Below are 19475 nucleotides of genomic sequence, written 5' to 3'. Positions count from 1 at the left end.
TCCCGCCTCTGGGCCTTTGTTCCTGCTGCGCCTCTCTGTCTACTTGTTCCAATCCTACTTCCTAAATAGGTGCCCCGGCCACGGAGCCATTCTCTCCCGGCCTCCGGAGGGCACGCTCCATTCTTCATCCTCATCCTCAGTCATGTACTGAGCCTTTCCCGGGTGTGGGCAGTGGCATGGGAGAGTAGGGAGTCCCTCCTTAGGATGGACATCTGGGTCTGGCTGCAGTCCCTCCAGTGTGGTTTGACCCAGCCTGAGGAGGGGACCATGGTTTCCGATGACCCACCGGTGATCAAGGAGCTCTTTATTCAGCTGGACAGCCTCCCTTGGCTGGCAGAGCACAGAGCTCCCCATCGGCTCCCCACTGGGCAAGTACTCAGAACCCACCTAATTACTGGGGACAGAATTCTGGGCACTGCATCCAGCAGGCTGCGGTCATAATCAGCTAATTAAACCACCCAAGCATTGCTCCTTGGCCCAGAGCAGAGGGAAGGGGGGTGGGGTGGTGAGGCTGGGAGGAGATGTAACAGGGGAGGCTCAGAAATGGGTCTGCAGAGCAGGGCTGGGAGAGGGAAGCAGGAAGTGCAGAGGGAAGGTGAGAAAGAGGGAGAGAGGTGGGCAGATGCCCAAAGGTGCCATCTGAGGAGAGCACCCAAATGGGGTGAATGGAGGGCAGGGGCTCTGGCCTGGGAGACAGGGATCTCACTTCTTCACTGTCCCTGTGCTGCCATAGGCAAGCTGCTTTTCCTCATCGGGCCTCAGTTTCTCTATGTGTCAAGCAGGAAGTAGGAGAGGCTTTGGCCTAGAGGCTCCCTAGGACCTTTTCCTTCTCTCATTAGGAGGGGAGAGGGCATGAGCAGCAGTGTGATTCTGGCAGGACAGCTTGGCCTCTGGCAGCCCTGCCTTCTGGAAGTGGCAGACAGTGTAGGAGTCTGAGCCAGCCTAGACTGGGTGGGAAGGGAAGACAGTTGGGAGCAGCAGTCTGCCCACCTGGCTCCCCAAGCACGTCCTGCCCTTGAGCCTTGGTCCTGTCGTTGGGACTGTCCTGTGGTTCCCAAACTAGTCCTCAGCAAGGGACTCTTTAAGACTGAGGGCTCCCTCCCCAGGGCTGGGCAGTGTCATTTCCATCTGTGTAGGAATTGCCCAAGTAGCACCCTCAGAGAGTGTGGAGGAGGGGCTCCCAGAGCTAGGGGCAGGAGGTTTGGAGTTTGGAATTCAGAGTTAGGCAGACTCTGCTCTACTGCTCACTTGCTAGCTCCATGACCTTCAGCTTGGGTCTTAAACTCTCTGGCCTCAGTTTCCTCCTTTGGGAAATAGGTATAATAATATTAATGGGGTTGCTGTGGGCAGAGAGGGTAAGGGCTTCATAAAAAGCCATTGTCGGCCAGGCATGGTGGCTGACGCCTGTAATCCCAGCCCTTTGGGAGGCTGAGGTGGGCAGATGACCTGAGGTCAGGAGTTCGAAACCAGCCTGGCCAACATGGTGAAACCTCATCTCTACTAAAAATACAAAAATTAGCCAGGTGTGGTGGCACACACCTGTAATCCCAGCTACCAGGGAGGCTGAGGTGGGAGGATTGCTTGGACCCGGGAGGTGACGGTTGCAGTGAGCTGAGATCTTACTATTGTACTCCAGCCTGAGTGACAGAGTGAGACTCTGTCTCAACAACAACAACAACAAAAAAGCCATCGTCATTCAAGACTGAGGGTGGATCTCAGCTCCTTCCCTCTCCCGTGTCCCCTTCCTCCTCTTTCATCCCTCTTTTCCATGGTCCAGGGCAGTGTACACAGCTGAGTGCACGGGGGTGGGGGCACAGGGAGTGGGGGCTGTGCCAGCCAGTGGAGAAGCTCCAAGGAAGGCAGGAAGGGAAGTGAGATTGCCCAGGGCCAGCAGCAGCAGTGTGGTGCTGGGGCAGCTGGCGCCACTCCCCTCTGGCCCCTCACCCACGGCAGATTCTCTAGGAGGAAGTGGGGAGAGATTGGGGAGCAGGAAGCTGGGGGCGGTTGTGGAGGGAAGTCCCTTGGCATCCTGGCCCCAGGCTCCTCTTTCTTAACCCTCACCCCTGTGCAGAGCCCCGAGCCTGGCTTTCTGCCAAGGGAGCCAGCAGGCCACTGTTTCACACACTCAGAAAACAACAGCTTTCCTGGTTCCCAACCCCAAGTAGGAGGTGCCTACTTGGAGCTCAGGCACTTGGAAAGCAGCGCCTGCTACAGGGTCTGCCAGGTCTGGAGGAGGCAGCAAAAGAGAAGAAAGACCCCCAGCCCCCACAGCCTCTCCTCGTAGTGCTGGGCTGAGACATGCCAGGGACTCTGACTCCAAGGCAGCTGGTTACATAACTGAGCATGCCTCCCTGCTCCTTTCCTCCCTGTTTCCCCAGAGGGGCCTTGGAGGAGGTGCTGCATTGCTCAGAATTCCTGCACCCAGAAGGTTGTGGGGAGCATCCCCCTGCCTTGGATAGTGGTAGTGCCGCCCACACCGTGTAGGATGGTGAGCCATGTATGCTTCCTCAGTGCAGGCCTCTGGGGTTGGCTCTCAGCATTGTCCCCTCCAACTCTCTTGGGAGCAGAGCTGCAAAGGGGGGAGGCCTCATTAGAGGAAACAGGCCACGTCCTGAGATAATTTGCCTGCAAACTGCCCCCAGAGGGCAACTGGCCTCTGCAGCCAGAGGAACAAATAGCTAGCATTTTACAGTTTGTTCCATTCAATTCCACAAACATTTCTCCCTCCACTCAAGGCATGTCCCGAAGTGGCCGGGCCTGTCCCAGTGGTGTGTCTCTCTCCGAGTGGGAAGGGGATTTATGGAGCAGCTCTGCTCTGCCTCCCGCCTGAGGCTGCCCTTTCTCCGAAGTTGAGGGCCTGGTCTTCCCAGGTTCTGGGTGGCAAGGAACCTCATGACATGGAACACTATCTCCCCGGGCCTCGGGCTAGGAGTTTTCAGGGTTAGCTTATATCGTTTCTGTTAGGCCATCGCTGCCCTCCTGAGGAGGTTCCAAGGAACAGAGCTTTCTCTCTGTGCCACACCCCGGGCCCTGTGCTGGGCACCTGAAATATGAAGAGGACCCAGACAAGTCTCTGCCCTCATGCTGCTCAGATGTATTGGGAGAGAGGAAATAGATGATCACAACAGCTGCCAGAAGAGGGGTAGTGGGCATCTGTTTATAGCAGGGACAAAACAGGGCCAGAGGTTAAGGATCAGAGGCAGCTCCCCAGAAGTAGGGACCCACGAGCAGGTTGGAAAGTCTGTTTGTGTGAGCCAGAAGTAATACTCTTCCTGGCAGTATCTCTGTGACATGTGTTTTCATCCAGGACTGACTTCCTTCAGCAGACTTGAGAAACCTACTATGTGCCGGCATAGTGTCAGGCACTGGTTTCATCTGCTGTCAGTAAGGAGTGTCTTGGGAATGCAGACTGCTTGAGGACAAAAAAAACTAGGGTGAAAAGTGAAAGTTCTGCCACATGGCATCACAGTAAGTGTTTCCGCCTGGAGAAAGAAAATGGGGTGGGTATATCAGGAGACACTGGGCTCAGCAAACCTGCCGTTGGAAACCAGGGTCTACTGTCCTGAGGGTATGGAGAGGAAAGCTTCCCTCCAGCCCAGGAGACACTGCAGAGATCTGATGGCTCTTCCCAGAGGAGCCCATGGACATGAGACAGTTGGGAAACTATGTCTTAGGAGAAACAGCTCCAGGCTTTGGGGCTGGCAGCCAGGGGTCATGTGCGCTGGTCTCTACAGATTGGAGGGCTATCTTTGGGCACACTGAAGCCACGTGGAGTGGTGGAGAGGAGGCAGCAGGCTGGGGTTCTCACCTCCCCTTTACCGGTAATTGCATGTCTGTAGGCAAGTTTTCCAGCCTCTGGAGATAATGTGTTCATCCTTTCTCGGTTACAGCTGTGCTAATTAAAGCACCCAGCACATTAGCAGGGCTCATCACTGGTTGATGTTATGATGGGTCTCTATTGCCCCAGGCTACTGGGAGAAACCTAGAGACATTTTAAAACTCAATAAGGAGATTTTTTTTTTTTGCAACAGATTTTTTTGACATTCTAAAAATGACAAAAATGATTACACATCATAATCAAGTGATTAATATGCATTGTCGTTTCTCCCTGCGCTGACTGTTCCACAGCAGCGATTCAGTACAGCAGTGATTCACTGTGCATACTTGAAACAATCCAGCCACCTCTGATGTTCACCATTTGCCGAGTAAACTTTGTAGTAGGGAGAACTTTCAAAGAACCATGACCTGGCCCCACACTGAGCCCTGACCCAGTGTACAGAAAGACCTGGGTTTCTGTACACTGAGGCTCTGGCCTCAACTTCCATTTGAGTGTAGAGCTGGATGGGGGTGTGCTGAGCTCCCTGGAGAAGAGAAACCCATTCCTTCCTGTGGGCAGCCCCAGTTCAGGGGATCCAAACTGAATGGTGATAGAGACATGGCTCCCAAAGTACTGTTCTCATTCTACCGCCACTGGCTCAGGTCAAGCCCCACTCCTGGCCTGGATCATTACAGTTGGCTTCTAGTTGCTCTCTTTCTGCTCAGTCCCAACCCTCCAAGCCATCCTGTTATTCTGAAATTCACATCTGGTCATTCTTCCCAGCCTAAGGCCTGATCCACTGCTCCCCATGTCCTATGGGAAAGTCCCCATTCTCTAGATGGCACTGGAGGCCCTTCAGGATTTGTCTCTAATGTCCCTTCCACACTCCTTTCCCAGCTGTCCCCACCACACTGCTAACAACCTGGCTGCATTGACTTTTTTGGATCTTCCTCAACAGTCTTTGTACTTTTCACACCTCTGTGCCTTTGCTCAAGCCGATCTCTTTAGCTGGAATGCCCTTCTTCCTCTGGTGAAATATTCCTTATATTTTCAGGTTGAACTTAAAAACATTTCAGGCTGGGTGCGGTGGCTCACACCTGTAATCCCAGCACTTTGGGAGGCCGAGGCAGGCGGATCACTTGAGCACCATTGCACTCCAGCCTGGGCAACAGGAGTGAATCTCCGTCTCAAAAAAAAAAAAAAAAAAAAAAAAGACATTTCAATGAAATTCATTGAACAACTGCACAGGGCACCTGCTCTAGACATGAAGCCCTCCCTTGACTGCTCCCTGCCCAGGTAGAGTGAATGGCCTCTTCCAGGCTCCCTTAGCACTGTGCAGGCTTCCCGGATGGCACTTTACATTGTAGTTGGCTGCTAACAAGTCAGTTCCCTCTCTGCTTGAGGGCAAATGTGTATCTCTTGTCTCTTGGACTCCCAGCTCCTGACTGGGGCCTGGCACAGTGTGGGGCCAGACTTGCGTTAGGGAGTGAGTCAGGGAAGATTCCCTGGAGGAAGTGAGCCCCGAGCTGCTGACTTAAAGAAAAAGCACCCTTTCCCTCCTCTTACTTCCTTCCTGGTCCTCGTGCTGAAGGAAAACAGTCAAAACTTTTTTTTTCCTTTTCTGTTTTTCCTTTGAGATAGGATCTTGCTGTGTCACCCAGACTGGAGTGCAGTGGCACGATCATAGCTCACTGCAGCCTCGAAGATTTTTTGTGGAGATGGGGTCTCACTGTGTTGCCCAGGCTGGTCTCAAACTCCTGGGCTCAAGAGATCCTTCTGCCTCAGCCTCCCATAGTGTTGGGATTATAGGCGTGAGCCACTGTGCCTGGTCTGAAACTGACTTTGAAAAGGGAAATGTATGGCTTTTGAATTGAGGGATGGAATCTCCTAGCCTGGAGATAATTAAATAAGGCTTAGATCTCCCTCTCTCCCTTCACGCATTTCCTGAATACCTAGAACATGCCAGACACTGGAGCTACAAAATGAATTAAATAAAACATGTCTATCTTTTTCTATCTCCATAATGTTCATGCTGGCAACTGCCCTTTCCTTTTTCTGTTTCATTGGATCAAGTTCAAATCTTAGCAGGTCACTTGTAACTCTGACTCTGGGCACATTGTGCCACCTTTCTGAGCCCTAGTTTTCTTATGCATACCGCGGAGGTGATAATATTCCCCTCATAGGGTGGTGATGGATCATGTGTGTGAGGGGCTGAACAGGTGCCTTTGGCAGTGGTTTCTCATTGAGTGGCAGCCACTCTCCGACTGGAAGTTTCTTGAGGGCAGTGACTATGTTCGGTAGATAAATGTGTCCTTAGCGCCCAGCCCAGGGACCAGGCATGCAGTACATGAGGGTCATCAGCCATCCCAATTTTCCTGGGACAGTCTCAGTCTTGCATCTCAGGAAACCCCTCAGCTCACTCCTGGGCAAATCAGGACTGTGGGTCACCCTACAGTATCTTCTCATAAAGATTCGTAGAGTAGGTATACCCACGAATTAAGCAAGCATTAGTGAAGGACAGGAGTAGGACTTGAACAGGCCAGGGCAAGCACTGGGTGGCTGCCTTGGGCGCTGAGAGGAGTCAGCAGAAGGGTCTGGAAGGCCTAGCATGTGGACAGTGGGAGGTAGGGGTGGGGCCATCTGCAGCTTGGCAGGGTGTGGAGAGGACATCAGGCCCTGAGTCTGTAAGGTGACTGCTTTCAAACAGGTTTCAGGCTCCCAAGGGCCATGTGCTCTTCCTCAGACACATCCAGAGAGGGCACGGTTGATTCTCACTTTTTTGATTTCTATTAAATATATTGAGCCCTCAGCTACTCTTCTGCCTTGGTAGCTGGAGGCCTCTTCTTCCTCAACCTACTGAGTCTCAGCGTGCCTGCCCACTGCCTTCTGAGCTGTCCATGCCAGACTGAGATGAGACAGGGCAGAGGCACGGGCTGCGAGATGGGAGAGCAGGGCTGCAGGCTCGTTCTCAGGCCCAGCCCCAGACACTGAGTGAGCCTTGATTTCTCACAGGGTATCTGTGAGTTGTCAAGTGTGGAAAGCCCCTTGGCGTCGTCTTTAGTATGCAATAGGTGCACAGCAAATCTCATGTTTTGTCCCCGTCTATAAAAGGGGGACAATAAAGCTTGCCCTGCTCACCTCCAGGACTGTTGTGTGGGCCAAATGGGATGTGGGAACATTTGGTAAACTGTATCATACCCTACAAATGTTTGAGGATGGGGTTCTTAATAGGGCAGCCCTTGCCAGCCCAGGATTCCAGGCCCAGGATTCCAGCCCAGGCATGGAAGGCTCCTCTTGGGGATGTGCCCCAGGATCACAAAGAAATCTGGCGGTGCTGCCCTTGTGAGCAGCAGACCCCTGCAGGCAGGTCCGAGACTCAGCTGAGCTCTGCTTCTTTTTTTTTTTTTTTGAGACAGGGACAGGGCCTGGCTCTGTTGCCCAGCCTGGAGTGCAGTAGTGTGATCATAGCTCACTATAGCCTTGACTTCCTGGGCTCAAACAATCCTTCCTCCTCAGCCTCCTGAGTAGCTGGGACCACAGGTGTTTGCCACCATCCCAGGCTAATTTTTAAATTGTTTGTACAGATGTGGTTTTGCTACATTGCCCAGGCTGGTCTTGAACTCCTGGGCTCAAGCAATCCTCCCGTCTCAGCCTCCCAAAGTGCTGGGATTACAGGTGTGAGCTACCACGTCCGGCCAAGATCTGCTTCTTCTGAAACCATGGCAAGAGAAAGACAGACAGACTTGGACCTACTGCAGGGAGGGTTAAGTAGCAGCGGGACTCCCAACAAGAAGAAGGAATGTCTTCTGGAGCCTCATCTGTCTGTTGGGCTGGAGGCAGGGCCTTTGTGAAGGCGGGTGGTGCTCAGATCGCCTCTGGGCCCTTCCTCCAGCCCCGAGGCGGATTCACCACGAGGCTGATGCAGCTTCAGCTTCCAGCCCTTCACGCTCCAGGGCCCTTTCCAAGGCCTAGCAATGTGTCCATGTGCTCAGGGGTTTTGTGAAATTTGCAAAAGGAAGTTATTTTTATACTCTTTTTTTTTTTTTTAAAAACAAACAAACAAAAAAAACCTTCCAAGCTCTGTAAGCTTTAGGCACCCAAGCCCAGCTCTGCCCTGCTGTGGCAAGTTTTCTTTTGGGCTATGATGTTGGTGCCACATCTGCTGCATGTCCTCAGGGGGCTCTCATCCCACAGCAGAGATCTGTCATAGGTTAGAGCCCTCCCTACAGAAGCAACACCTGAAAGGCATCCAGGGGAGCCAGTTCTGGGGCAGGCTGAGCCTGCAGCTTCACTTGCCATGTAAATTAGAGACTGGAAAGGCTTCTCTGACTTCAATCTTCCTCTTCTGCAAAATGGAGATAAGACCTTCCTGGAAAGGTTAAAATAATGAACCATAGGTGAAACTGCCTGGTCTAGCCCCAGGCTTGTCCTGGGAGCTCAGGAAATGCTGATGAAAGCTGGATGGAGATGGCTCAGGGGAGCCCATGCCTTTCATTGGGATAGTCTGTCCTGCTGTCTGTCAAATTAACCTGCTGTGTGCCAGGCCTGGTATTAGGCTCTGGGATACCAGCTGCTGGGGTGAGGTGGTCAGATGAATCAAGAGGGTGAAAGTGGTTATAAACTGTGGAGCACGGCTTGCCTGGGAAGGGGCTGTTGTAACCGGGATGGGGCCTTTTTTTTTTTTTTTTTTTTTGAGACGGAGTCTTGCCCTGTCACCCAGGCTGGAGTGTAGTGGTGCTATCTCAGCCCGGGTTCAAGCAATTCTCCTGCCTTGAGTAGCTGGGATAACAGGCACATGCCACCACGCCCAGCTAATTTTTGTATTTTTAGTATAGATGAGGTTTCATCGTGTTGGTCAGGCTGGTCTTGAACTTCTGACCTTGTGGTCTGCCCACCTCGGCCTCCCAAAGTGCTGGGATTACAAGCGTGAGCCACCGCGCCCGGCCTGGGATGGGGCCTTCTGTGGGAGTGGGGCAGAGTAGAAGTCTGGACAGGCCTTTCCTGCTCCTGGGACTGGGTCAGGAGTCTGGCTGGTCTGGTGCCTGAGGGGAGCTGCCAGGGCAGGCCAAGCTGACCTTTCCTGCTCAGAAAGGAAGCCAGGCTGGGAGGGTGCGGTGCATCCCTCTGCAGAGTCAGGGAAGCGGAGTTTGTTGGCAGCAATGTCTTGCCTTCTGTGCTTCCCTAAGACAGGTGGCTGTGGGGAGGGCTTCGAAGAACAAACATGGTGTCCGGCGGGGTTTCAGATCCCACCCCTATTGCTTGTTATGCCTGTGACCTAGAGATGGTTACATAATCTTTCTGAACCTTGGTTTTGTCATCTTTAAAATGGGGCTAATAAAATCCTCTCCTCACCCCCATAGGGTTGTGGTAAGGCTTAAATGAGATAATGCATGGCTTAACACAGTGCCTGGTACACAGTAGGTGCTCAATACATGCTGATTGTCCCTCTCCTGCCCCATGACCCTCATCAACTTCTCTTTTACACTTCCCCGTTTGTCTGTGCCCCCAGTTGGGTGTGGGCTCCGTGGTGGCAAGGACTGAGTTTTGTTCACCAATCATTCTATTCCCCAGCCCTGGCACGATGCTTTCAATACACCCTGAACTGGTTGGCAAGAAGCTGCACTGGGCCCAAAGAAAACAGTGTTAAGTTTTAGCTGGAAACCTGCTTACAACACACCTACTGTGTGCTCCTGCCAGAGCACTTACTGTATGGTTTCTGCCCTGCAGAGCTTGAATGGCCACCCACAGCTGTGGCTCTGCCCTTCTAGACAAGTGGCTTTGTTTTTTTCTTCAGAGCACTTAGCACCTGCTGTAATCAATTTGGTGAGCGTTGTTGAGTCAAACTCTGTAAAATATTTGAAGATATTTATTCTGAGCCAAATATGAGTGACCATGGCCTGTGACACAGCCCTCAGGAGGTCTTGAGAACATGTGCCCAAGGTGCCCAAGTTGGGGTACAACTTGGTTTTATATATTTTAGGAGGCATGAGACATCAATCAAATACATTTAAGGAATACATTGGTTTGGTTCAGAAAGGTGGGACAACTCAAAGCGGTGGGCAGGGGTTGGGGGGAGCTTCCAGGCTATAGGTACATTTTTTTTTGAGATGGAGTCTCACTCTGTCGCCCAGGCCAGAGTGCAGTGGCGCGATCTCAGCTTACTGCAACCTCTGCCTCCCGGGTTCAAGTGATTCTCCTGCCTCAGCCTCCTGAGTAGCTGGGACTACAGGCGCGCACGACCACACCTGGCTAATTTTTGTATTTTTAGTTAAGACGGGGTTTCACCATATTGGCCAGGCTGGTCTCGAACTCCTGACCTCATGATCAGCCTGCCTCGGCCTCCCAAAGTGCTGGGATTACAGGCGTGAGCCACCGCGCCTGGCCAGCTATAGGTAAACTTAAACATTTTCTGGTTGACAGGTGGTTGAGTTTGTCTAAAGACTTGGGATCCTTAGAAAGGAAATGTTCAGGTTAAGATAAAAGATTGTGGAGACGAAAGTTCTTTTGAAGTCTAATGGTGGCTGCCCTTAGAGAAAATAGATGACAAATGTTTCCTATTCAGAACTTTAAAAGGTGCTAGACTTTTAGTCATTCTCATCAGGATTGGGAGGGCCTCGAAGAAAAAGATCTAGCTATGTTTACAGATGCAGATTTTCCCCCACTAAGGATAGCTTTGCAGGGCCATTTCAAGATATGGCAGAGAAACATGTTTTGGGGTAAAATATTCTGATTTTCTTCCTTATCTCGTAATTGTCACACACATCCCTGTGAAGAGACCACCAAACAGGCTTTGTGTGAGCAATAAAGCTTTTTAATCACCTGGGTGCAGGTAGACTGAGTCTGAAAAAGGAATCAGCAAAGAGAGAGAGATAGGGGTGGGGCAGTATTACAGGATTTGGGTAGGTAGTGGAAAATTACAGTTAAAGGGGGTTGTTCTCTTGCGGGTAGGGGCGGGGGTCAAAAGGTGCTGGGTGGGGAGCTCCGGAGACTTATTGTCCAGGAGAAGGAATGTCACAAGGTAATGTCATCAGTTAAGGCAGGAACCGGCCATTTTCACTTCTTTTGTGGTTCTTCAGTTGCCTCAGGCCATCCGGATGTATACCTGCCGGCTTGAGCTCAGAAGCCTGACAGTAATGTTATGCCACAGTCAGACCGGAAAGTAAGTCACGACATGTAGGGTTACATAAAACCCAACTGATGAGTTTCACTTGAGTCCGAGTCCGTGTGAATAGACCACCAAACAGGCTTTGTGTGAGCAACAAGGCTGTTTATTTCACCTGGGTGCAGGCGGGCTGAGTCCGAAAAGAGAGTCAGTGGAGGGAGATAGGGGTGGGTCCATTTTATAAGATTTGCGTAGGTAAAGGAAAATTACAGTCCCAAGGGGGTTGTTCTCTGGCGGGCAGGGGTGGGGGTCACAAGGTGTTCAGCAGGGGAGCTTTTGAGCCAGGATGAGCCAGGAGAAGGAATTTCACAAGATAAAGTCATCAGTTAAGGCAGGAACAGGTCATTTTCACTTCTTTTGTCATTCTTCAGTTACTTTAGGCCATCTGGATGTATATGTGCAGGTCACAGGGGCTGTGATGGCTTAGCTTGGGCTCAGAGGCCTGACAATGAGAATTCATGGTTTGTAGAAGATGACTCCCCAGACCCCTTAGACAGGAATTTGGGCAAGATAAAAAAAAAAAATCAGACATGGCCAGGCATGGTGGGTCACCTCTGTAATCCCAGCACTTTGGGAGGCCTAGGCGGACGGATCACTTGAGGTCAAGAGTTCAAAACCAGCCTGGCCAACGTGGTGAAACCCTGTCTCTACTAAAAATACAAAAAAATTAGCCAGGCGTGGTGGCGGGCGCTTGTAATCCCAGCTACTTGGGAGGCTGAGGCAGAATTGCTTGAACCTGGGAGGCGGAGGTTGCAGTAAGCCGAGATCGCGCCACTGGGCGACAGAGCGAGACTCTGCCTCAAAAAATAAAAATCAGATTTTAGTCCTCAACGTCTGAAATATGCCTCTCCCTGCTGGAATGCAAGTGCTGCAGGAGCTGTGTCACCAGGTGCCAGTGTCTGGCACAGGGGACACAGGATATTTTTGTTGAATGAATGGCTGTCTTTCTTTTTCTCTGAAGTCTAGCCAGGTTCAACTTTCAGACCAGCTGCCTTCTAGTTGGGGCAAGTTCCCTGCCACTTTCATTCAGCTTCAGTTTCTTCATCTTTAGAATGGGAAAATAGCTGTACCATATAAAGCAAGTGCTCAGCCGGGCCTGGAACAAGGTCATAATGCCAGGTGCTATTTTTCAAATGATTTCCAAGGGTCCTTTCAGTTCTGACCTTCAGTGATCTCTCTGCCTCCAGCTTAGAGGAAGACTGGGGAGAACATTCCATTCCTAGCAGACCCTTTCTCTTGGCCTCACAATGGATTTGAAGCTCTGTGCAAACTGTTTATATTTCTTCGGCAGAGTTTATTACCCAGGGAGGCCTTCTGCAATTAATTACAAGCAAAGCAAATAACTTGTCCTTAGGAGGCTGGGCTTGGCATAAACATTTACATATAGCCAGGGGCCAGCCCAGGGGCTGGGCTCTTTCCTGCAGCCTTTGGAACAAGAGATTAGAGGATTAGGGTGGTGTGGGGTGTTATGGGGTGGGGTGGGGTGGGGAGAAACAGCTTTCCTTCAACAGCTTTTCCTGGACTTCTCCTTAGCCCTTGAGATGCTGTGCTTATGCTTTCTTTCAATCTTCCTAATTACCCAAGTAGAGTCCCTGTTTGTAGTTGAGGAATTGAAGGCTCAGCTAAGTTCAGCAATTTGTCTGAACACACAGCTTGCAGGAGCAGCAGGATCTGAAGGTTCACATGGCAGCTGTGTAGGTAAATAGACTAGAAGAGAGAGGCTAGAAGTTGGGAAATGAGTGACAGATTGTTCGCTCGTTCATTTATTCATTCAGTGCAAATTTGTCAGGCCTCTGTCATGTGTGAAAGGGAGTCTGAGAGGCAGTAGTGACTTTTTTTTTTTTAGAGACAGGGTCTCAGTCTTGTCATTCAGGCTAGAGTGCAGTGGTGCAATCACATCTCACTGCAGCCTCGAACTCCTGGGGTCAAGTGATCCTCCTGCATCAGCTTTTCAAGTAGCTGAGACTTGTAGCACAGGTATGTGCTACCATGCCTGGGTAGTTTTTAAAATTTTTTGTAGAGATGGAGTCTTACTATGTTGCCCAGGCTGGTCTCAAACTCTTGGGCTCAAGCAATCCTCCCACCTTGATCTCCCAAAGTACTGGGATTACAGGCATGCACCACAGTGCCCAGCCAGTAGTGATTATTGTGACTGTTCGTCCCCACATGGAATGTCAGAAACCCTCTGAGGATGGTCCCATTAACAGGCTAATGTGTGGCAGAAGGTGGTTTCGTGAAAGGCCAGGAAGGCAGTGGTCTGCGTAGTGGTCACAGTCACACCATCTTACACAAACAGACAGCTTGAATGGATGTGGTCTTTAACAGGAGGGGCTCTGCAAGGACAACCCACTCCTCCCACCCTAGAATCTGGAATTCTAGATCCCTGAACCCTGCTTTTAGGCAGAGACGGCTCAGAGAAGTTTTGGCTCAAGGTTACACAGCAGCAGGGTGCAGGGGCTCACACCTGTAATTCCAGCACTTTGGGAGGCCAAGGCAGGAGGATCACTTGAGCCCAGGAGTTCCAGGCCAGCCTGAGCAACATGGTGAGACCCTCCATCTCTATAAAAAATACAAAAAATTAGCTAGACATGGTGGTGCGTGCCTATAGTTCCAGCTACTCAGGCGGCTGAGGTGGGAGGATCAGTTGAACACAGGATGTTGAGGCTGCAGTGAGCCCATGAGCCATAATTGTCACTGCATGTCAGCCTGGGTGACAGAGCAAGAACTTGTCTCAAAAAAAAAAAAAAAAAAAAAAGGTTACACAGCAGGAAGGAAGGGTCCCAGCGAAGTGCTGTTTCTAGTGTGTTTACATTTGAGAGGTGCAGTGACCAATTTGCATGGGAAACCCTTACTGGCTGCCCCACTCTCTTCAGGGCTCTGAGTTCAGTGTTTTCTGACGGCCCTCTCAGCCCACCCATTCCCGTTCCACTCAATGGTTTTGCTGTGCAGATCTCTGGAGCCATCTGCTGGGGGCCATCTTCCTCTGTGCATTGAGGAATACTGGGATCCAGGGAGGACAGGAGCAGGGCACTCCTGTCTGTACGCATCTTGGATGTGGTATGCCTGGCTCCTGGCCCTGGATCCTGGGACTCCTTGGCTGGACAGGAGCCCATCCCAGAGGGTGAGACTGCAGCCTCCAGGCCTCTGCAGCTTCAGACTATAGTAGAGTCTGGGACTTGGCCTGAGCTGTCCACACCAGGTGGCCAGCAGTTGGCACGGAGCCCAGCATGTGGTAACAGATGCCCAGGGAAGGCATGACACTTGGGATGGGTGAATGGCTGGTGGGAGACAAGGATGTAAGAAGGGCACTTTCATTTGGGTGGCAGGGGCTTCAGTTCAAGTCACCATCTGTATCACAAATGAACCTCAATGTTGTCTTCTGGGGAATGGGGATGAACAACTGTCCTCACTCACAGGGTTTTAGGGAGGAGGAACAGGCAGCAACTGACTATTCACAATAGCCAAAAAGTGGGAACAGACAGCCTAAATGCCCATCTGCAGATGAATGGATAAACAAATGGTGGTATATCCATGCTGTACAACATTATTCACCCATGAGAAGGAGTGAAATACTGATCCATGCTATAAAGTGGACGAACCTTGCAAACCTTACGTGAAATGAAAAAAGCCAGACACAAGAGATCGCCTATAGTATGAGTCAACTCGTATGAAATATCCAGAATAGAGAAATCCATAGAGACAGAAAGCAGACACTGGTGGTTGCCAGGGGTTGGAGAGAGGAAAGAATGGGGAGAGACTACATAGTGAGTAAGGGGTTTTACTTTGGAGTGATGGAAATGCGTTGGATCTAGATAGAAGTGGCGGTTTTGCGCAACGTTGTGAATGGACTAAATGCCACTGAATTGTTCACTTTATGTATTTATTTTATTTTTATTTATTTATTTGTAGAGACAGGGTCTTCCTGCATTGCCCAGGCTGCTGTCAAACTCCTGAGCTCACCCAGGCGCAGTGGCTCATGTTTGTAATCCCAGCACTGGGAGGCCAAGGTGGGCAGATCACCTGAGGTCAGGAGTTCGAGACCAGCCTGGCCAACATGGCGAAACCCCGTCTCTACTAAAATTACAACAATTAGCGTGGTGTGGTGGTGAGCACCTGTAATCCCAGCTACTTAGGAGGCTGAGGCAGGAGAATCGCTTGAACCCAGGAGGCAGAGGTTGCAGTAAGCCGAGATCACGCCACTGCACTCTAGCCTGGGCGACAAGAGCAAGACTCAAAAACAAAAAACAAAACAAAACAAAAAAATAAACAAACTCCTGAGCTCAAGTGATCTTCCTGTCTTGGCCTCCTAAAATGCTGGGATTACAGGCATGAACCACTGCACCCACCTCAATAAATTATTTTGTCTGCTGGTTGATGTGGTTCGCACCTGTAATCCCAGCACTTTGGAAGGCTGAGACAGGAGGATTGCTTGAGTCCAGGAGTTAGAGATCATCCTCGGCAACCTAGTGAGACTCTGTTTCAAAAAAATACATTTTATACAATTATTCTTTTTTTTTTTTTTGAGACGGAGTTTCACTCTGTCGCCCAGGCTGGAGTGCAGTGGCGCCATCTCGGCTCACTGCAAGCTCTGCCTTTTGGGTTCACGCCATTCTCCTGCCTCAGCCTCCCGAGTAGCTGGGACTACAGGCACCCGCCACTGCGCCCAGCTAATTTTTTGTATTTTTAGTAGAGACAGGGTTTCACCGTGGTCTTGATCTCCTGACCTCGTGATCCGCCCGCCTCGGCCTCCCAAAGTGCTGGGATTACAAGCGTGAGCCACCGCGCCCAGCACAAAATTATTCTTAAAAATAACAAGAGTCTGGGCATGGTGGCTCATGCCTGTAATCCCAGCATTTTGTGAGGCCAAGGTGGGCAGATCACTTGAGCTCAGGCGTTTGAGATGAGCCTGGGTAACATGGCAAAACCCTGTCTCTACTAAAAATACAAAAATTAGGCATGGGTGTGGTGGGGCATGCCTGTAGTCCCAGCTACTCGAGAGGCTGAGGTAGGAGGTTGAAGCTGTAGTGAGCCATGATTGCAGCCCTGCACTCTAGCCTGGGCTGGAGTGACACCCTGTCTCAAAAAAAAAGACAGTAATTTTAAAAAGGCAGTGTGTAGTAAGAGGGGATGGGGTTGCGATGAGACATGGGCGTTAGGGTGAGACTGCTGGAGACGGTGTGTGGGAGAGAGGCTGTGGCAGGTAAGGGTGCCGAGTGGGAGGCAGAGTGGTTAAGACCAAGGTTGACTGCCAGACTTCAAAGCTGTGTGGCCTTGGGCAGGTTATTTAACCTCTCTCTGTTTCAGTTTCCCTGTCTATAAAAGAGGAATAACAAAATTTTTATTATGAGAATCTTAATCTTTTGTTATGAGAATCTTAATGTTTCCATTAGGATTAAATGAGTTAATATTTGTAAAGTGCTTGGCACAAAGTAAGTGCTACGTGTTAGCTGCTGTTATTATCACTCATTCACATTTTTATTTATTTGTTCATTTACTGCACACCCACTCTGTGCCAGGCCCTGGGCTGCTTTCTGGGGACGCAGCTGCAAGCATGACTCAGTGCCTCTCTCAGGAGCTCTCGCACATCCTCCGGCAGCACCCTCCTCCTCCCAGCCTGGAGCCTTGGCTGTTAATGAAAATTCTTCATCACCTCCTGCTTCTCCAGAGCTGCCTGAGCAGGCACCACCTCCCCTGGGACCCTGCAGAGCTCCTTCAAGGCATTAGAAAATGCCCTAGGCTTGGGAGCTGGTGCCCTAGGTTTGAGGGGACCTTAGGAAAGATCCTAGGCCTTAGTTTCCCTACCTGTCATGGGAGAGGTCAGGCTGGCTGAGCTCTGAGATTCTTCTGTTTTCTAACCTCCAAGCCTCTGAGTCAGCCGGCCCGAGTTGGGCCTGGGGCTTTTGCTTTGAGCACTGGCAGGGTCAGACCAGAGAGCCCTGGGCGTGAGGTCCAGAAGGGATCTCAGAGGTCCCTTTACGCACAAGGTTAGTGAGGTCCAGAGAGAGGCTGGGGCATGCCTGGGGGTGCCTGGAAGGTAATGACCAAGCCTGGTTTGGGGAGGGGCTTTGGTGGCCTCAGCCCCTACCTGTTCTTAGCATGAGCCGCAGAGTTCACTAGTCTATATTTTGGATGGGCTTGAAGTGTCATGCCTGTTGAGATTTATTTTATAAAAAGTAAACTGGGCCAGGCATGGTGGCTCACGCCTGTGATCCCAACACTTTGGGAGGCCAAGGCAGGTAGGTCATTTGGGGTCAGGAGTTTGAGACCAGCCTGGCCAACATGGTGAAACTCCTGTCTCTACTAAAAATACAAAAGTTAGCTGGATGTGGTGGTACATGCCTGTAATCCCAGCTACTCAGGAGGCTGAGGCACGAGAATAGCTTGAACCCAGGAGGCGGAGGTTGCAGTGAGCTGAGATTGCGCCACTGCACTCCAGCCTGGGTGACAGAACGAGAGACCCTGTCAAAAAACAAAAACAAAAACAAAGTAAACTGCCTTTTTTGGGCTGGCATTCTGGGCAGCCAGAGTAGGGGCTGGGGTGAGAGTCAGGGGATTCCTGCCCCACCCCTCTGGTAGCCATTCAGGCTCAGTCTGACCTCACTTCTCCTGGACAAAAACAATCTGATTCCACTGCTGGTCCTCCTTATGGTCAATCTCTCCATGTTGGCACCTCCCCCACTGCCAGCCTCAGTTGTCACCCCTGCACCATGTAGTCCTTTCTCCAACCCTGACAACCAGCATACGTTCTCTGCCATTTCCTTCCACAGGGTTTTCTTCAGGTCTCTACCCCAAGGCCCTCCCACCCAGCCCTGCCTGAGTCTCTGACACCTGCATCCCTCCCTGCCTCACCTCACACGCCAGCCACCAGCCCTGGGTCCCTATGTGCTGGCTTCCCTCCCAGAGGTTTCTCCCAGGGACAGGGGTGCGGGTGGTGAGAGAGGCATAAAAGTCTAGGAAGGGCCTTGCTCTCTTCTCCTTTTAAAAACAGCTACACTTTGAGTGTAGACATAGCAGTTAGAACCTTCCAGAACTTTTCTGTGGTCTCAGAAGGGGACCAAACAGGCAAAGTCGCAGCAGAAGGGGAAGGGGCCCGAGGAGGCGGGTGGAGTTGGAGTCAGGCGCACAGGCTCTCTGGGTTCTCAGAAGACCCAGGTATGTTTCCATTCTTGCTGCCCCCTATTCCACACCCACACCCACACGCACACTCCCCAGGCCTCCAGGGCTTGGCAACAGTGATCAGGGAGGGCTTCTCTGGGTAGGATGTTCATTTATTCAGCCCTTCATTCATTCACGGCCCTTGCTAGTGCCTCCTCGGTGCCAGGCCCTGTTCTGAACCCTGAGGACATGGAGTGGGGCCAGACCTCATCCCTACCTGAGGCTGATGAGGGCGGCTGCTGTGGACTCAGAGGAGCTCCGCACGGGCAGATAAAGACCATTCATTCATTCACCAGGAAGTGCTCATCCAGCCTGCTGTGTGCTAGGCGCTGTCGCAGCAGTAAAGGAAGCAGGCAAGAATCCCTGCCCTCATGGAGCAACTGATGCTGGTGCTATGTTCCCTAGACCTGGGGGGAGGGCGCGGGCACACAGCCTGAGTTCTGAGGGCTTGAAAGAACTAACAGTTATCTTTCAGTAATTATTTAAACAACAACAAAACCCTCCACATTAGACAAGGAGAAGAGAGCAATCATCCAGAATTTCATCATTTAGAAACAACATTTCTAACACTTTTTGGTATTTGTGCTTCTTGCTGTGTGTGTGTGCGTGCATGTGTTTGTGTATTCAAGCTCAATTGTGATTAAACTGTATGTAAAATTTTGAATACGGTTTTTTTTTCTTCAGTATCTCCTATGCTATTAACTCATAGTATCTCGATTCGTTAATGATTGTTCCTCATGTGGGTGCCCTACAGTTTAACCAGCCCCTTCTTTGGTATTTACATTATTTCCAGGTGTTTGGTTTTGTAAATAGTGCTGAAATGATTAGCTTTGGAGCTATCCCGTCACTTCCTGAAGGCAGAGCCTGGACCCTGGGTGGCTCAGAGGTCCCAGGCTTGGCTCTCAGCCCCTCCCATCTTCCCTGCACACCTTTCCGCTTCCTTCCTGCTCAGCTGCTTCCCTTCTTGCTCATGGGGGGAGAGAAGGTTTCCTCTCCAGGTACACTTATTTTTTTCTTTTCTTTTTTTTTTGAGATGGAGTCTTGCTCTTGTTGCCCAGGCTGGAGTGCAGTGGCGTGATGTGGGCTCACTGCAATCTTCGTCTCCTGGGTTCAAGCAATTCTCATGCCTCAGCCTCCCGAGTAGCTGGGACTACAGGCGTGCACCACCACGCCTGGCTAATTTTTGTATTTTTAGTAGAGATGAGGATTTTACCATGTTGGACAGGTTGGTCTCCAGCTCCTGACCGCAAGTGATCCACCCGCCTCGGCCTCCCAAAGTGCTGGGATTACAGGCGTGAGCCACCACGCCCGGCCCCTCTAGGTACATTTCAATGTGGGTTG

General features: G+C 51.0%; 1 protein-coding gene and 1 non-coding gene across 4 annotated transcripts in view; both read left to right on the top strand.

Annotated features, from left to right (window-relative positions):
- Window positions 1-19475, top strand: part of ARRB1 (arrestin beta 1) — a 91615-nt gene that overhangs the window by 8953 nt on the left and 63187 nt on the right. The window lies entirely within an intron of this gene.
- On the top strand, window positions 7621-7729 carry MIR326 (microRNA mir-326). Its single transcript, NR_106428.1, has one exon. It is a non-coding gene; the product is annotated as a microRNA mir-326 (primary transcript).

This window comes from Gorilla gorilla, chromosome 9 (genome assembly GCF_029281585.2).
Source record: "Gorilla gorilla gorilla isolate KB3781 chromosome 9, NHGRI_mGorGor1-v2.1_pri, whole genome shotgun sequence".
Taxonomy (NCBI): Eukaryota; Metazoa; Chordata; class Mammalia; order Primates; family Hominidae; genus Gorilla; species Gorilla gorilla.
The sequence above is the reverse complement of the archived record's forward strand: the minus strand, read 5'-3'. Positions and strand labels throughout refer to the sequence as shown.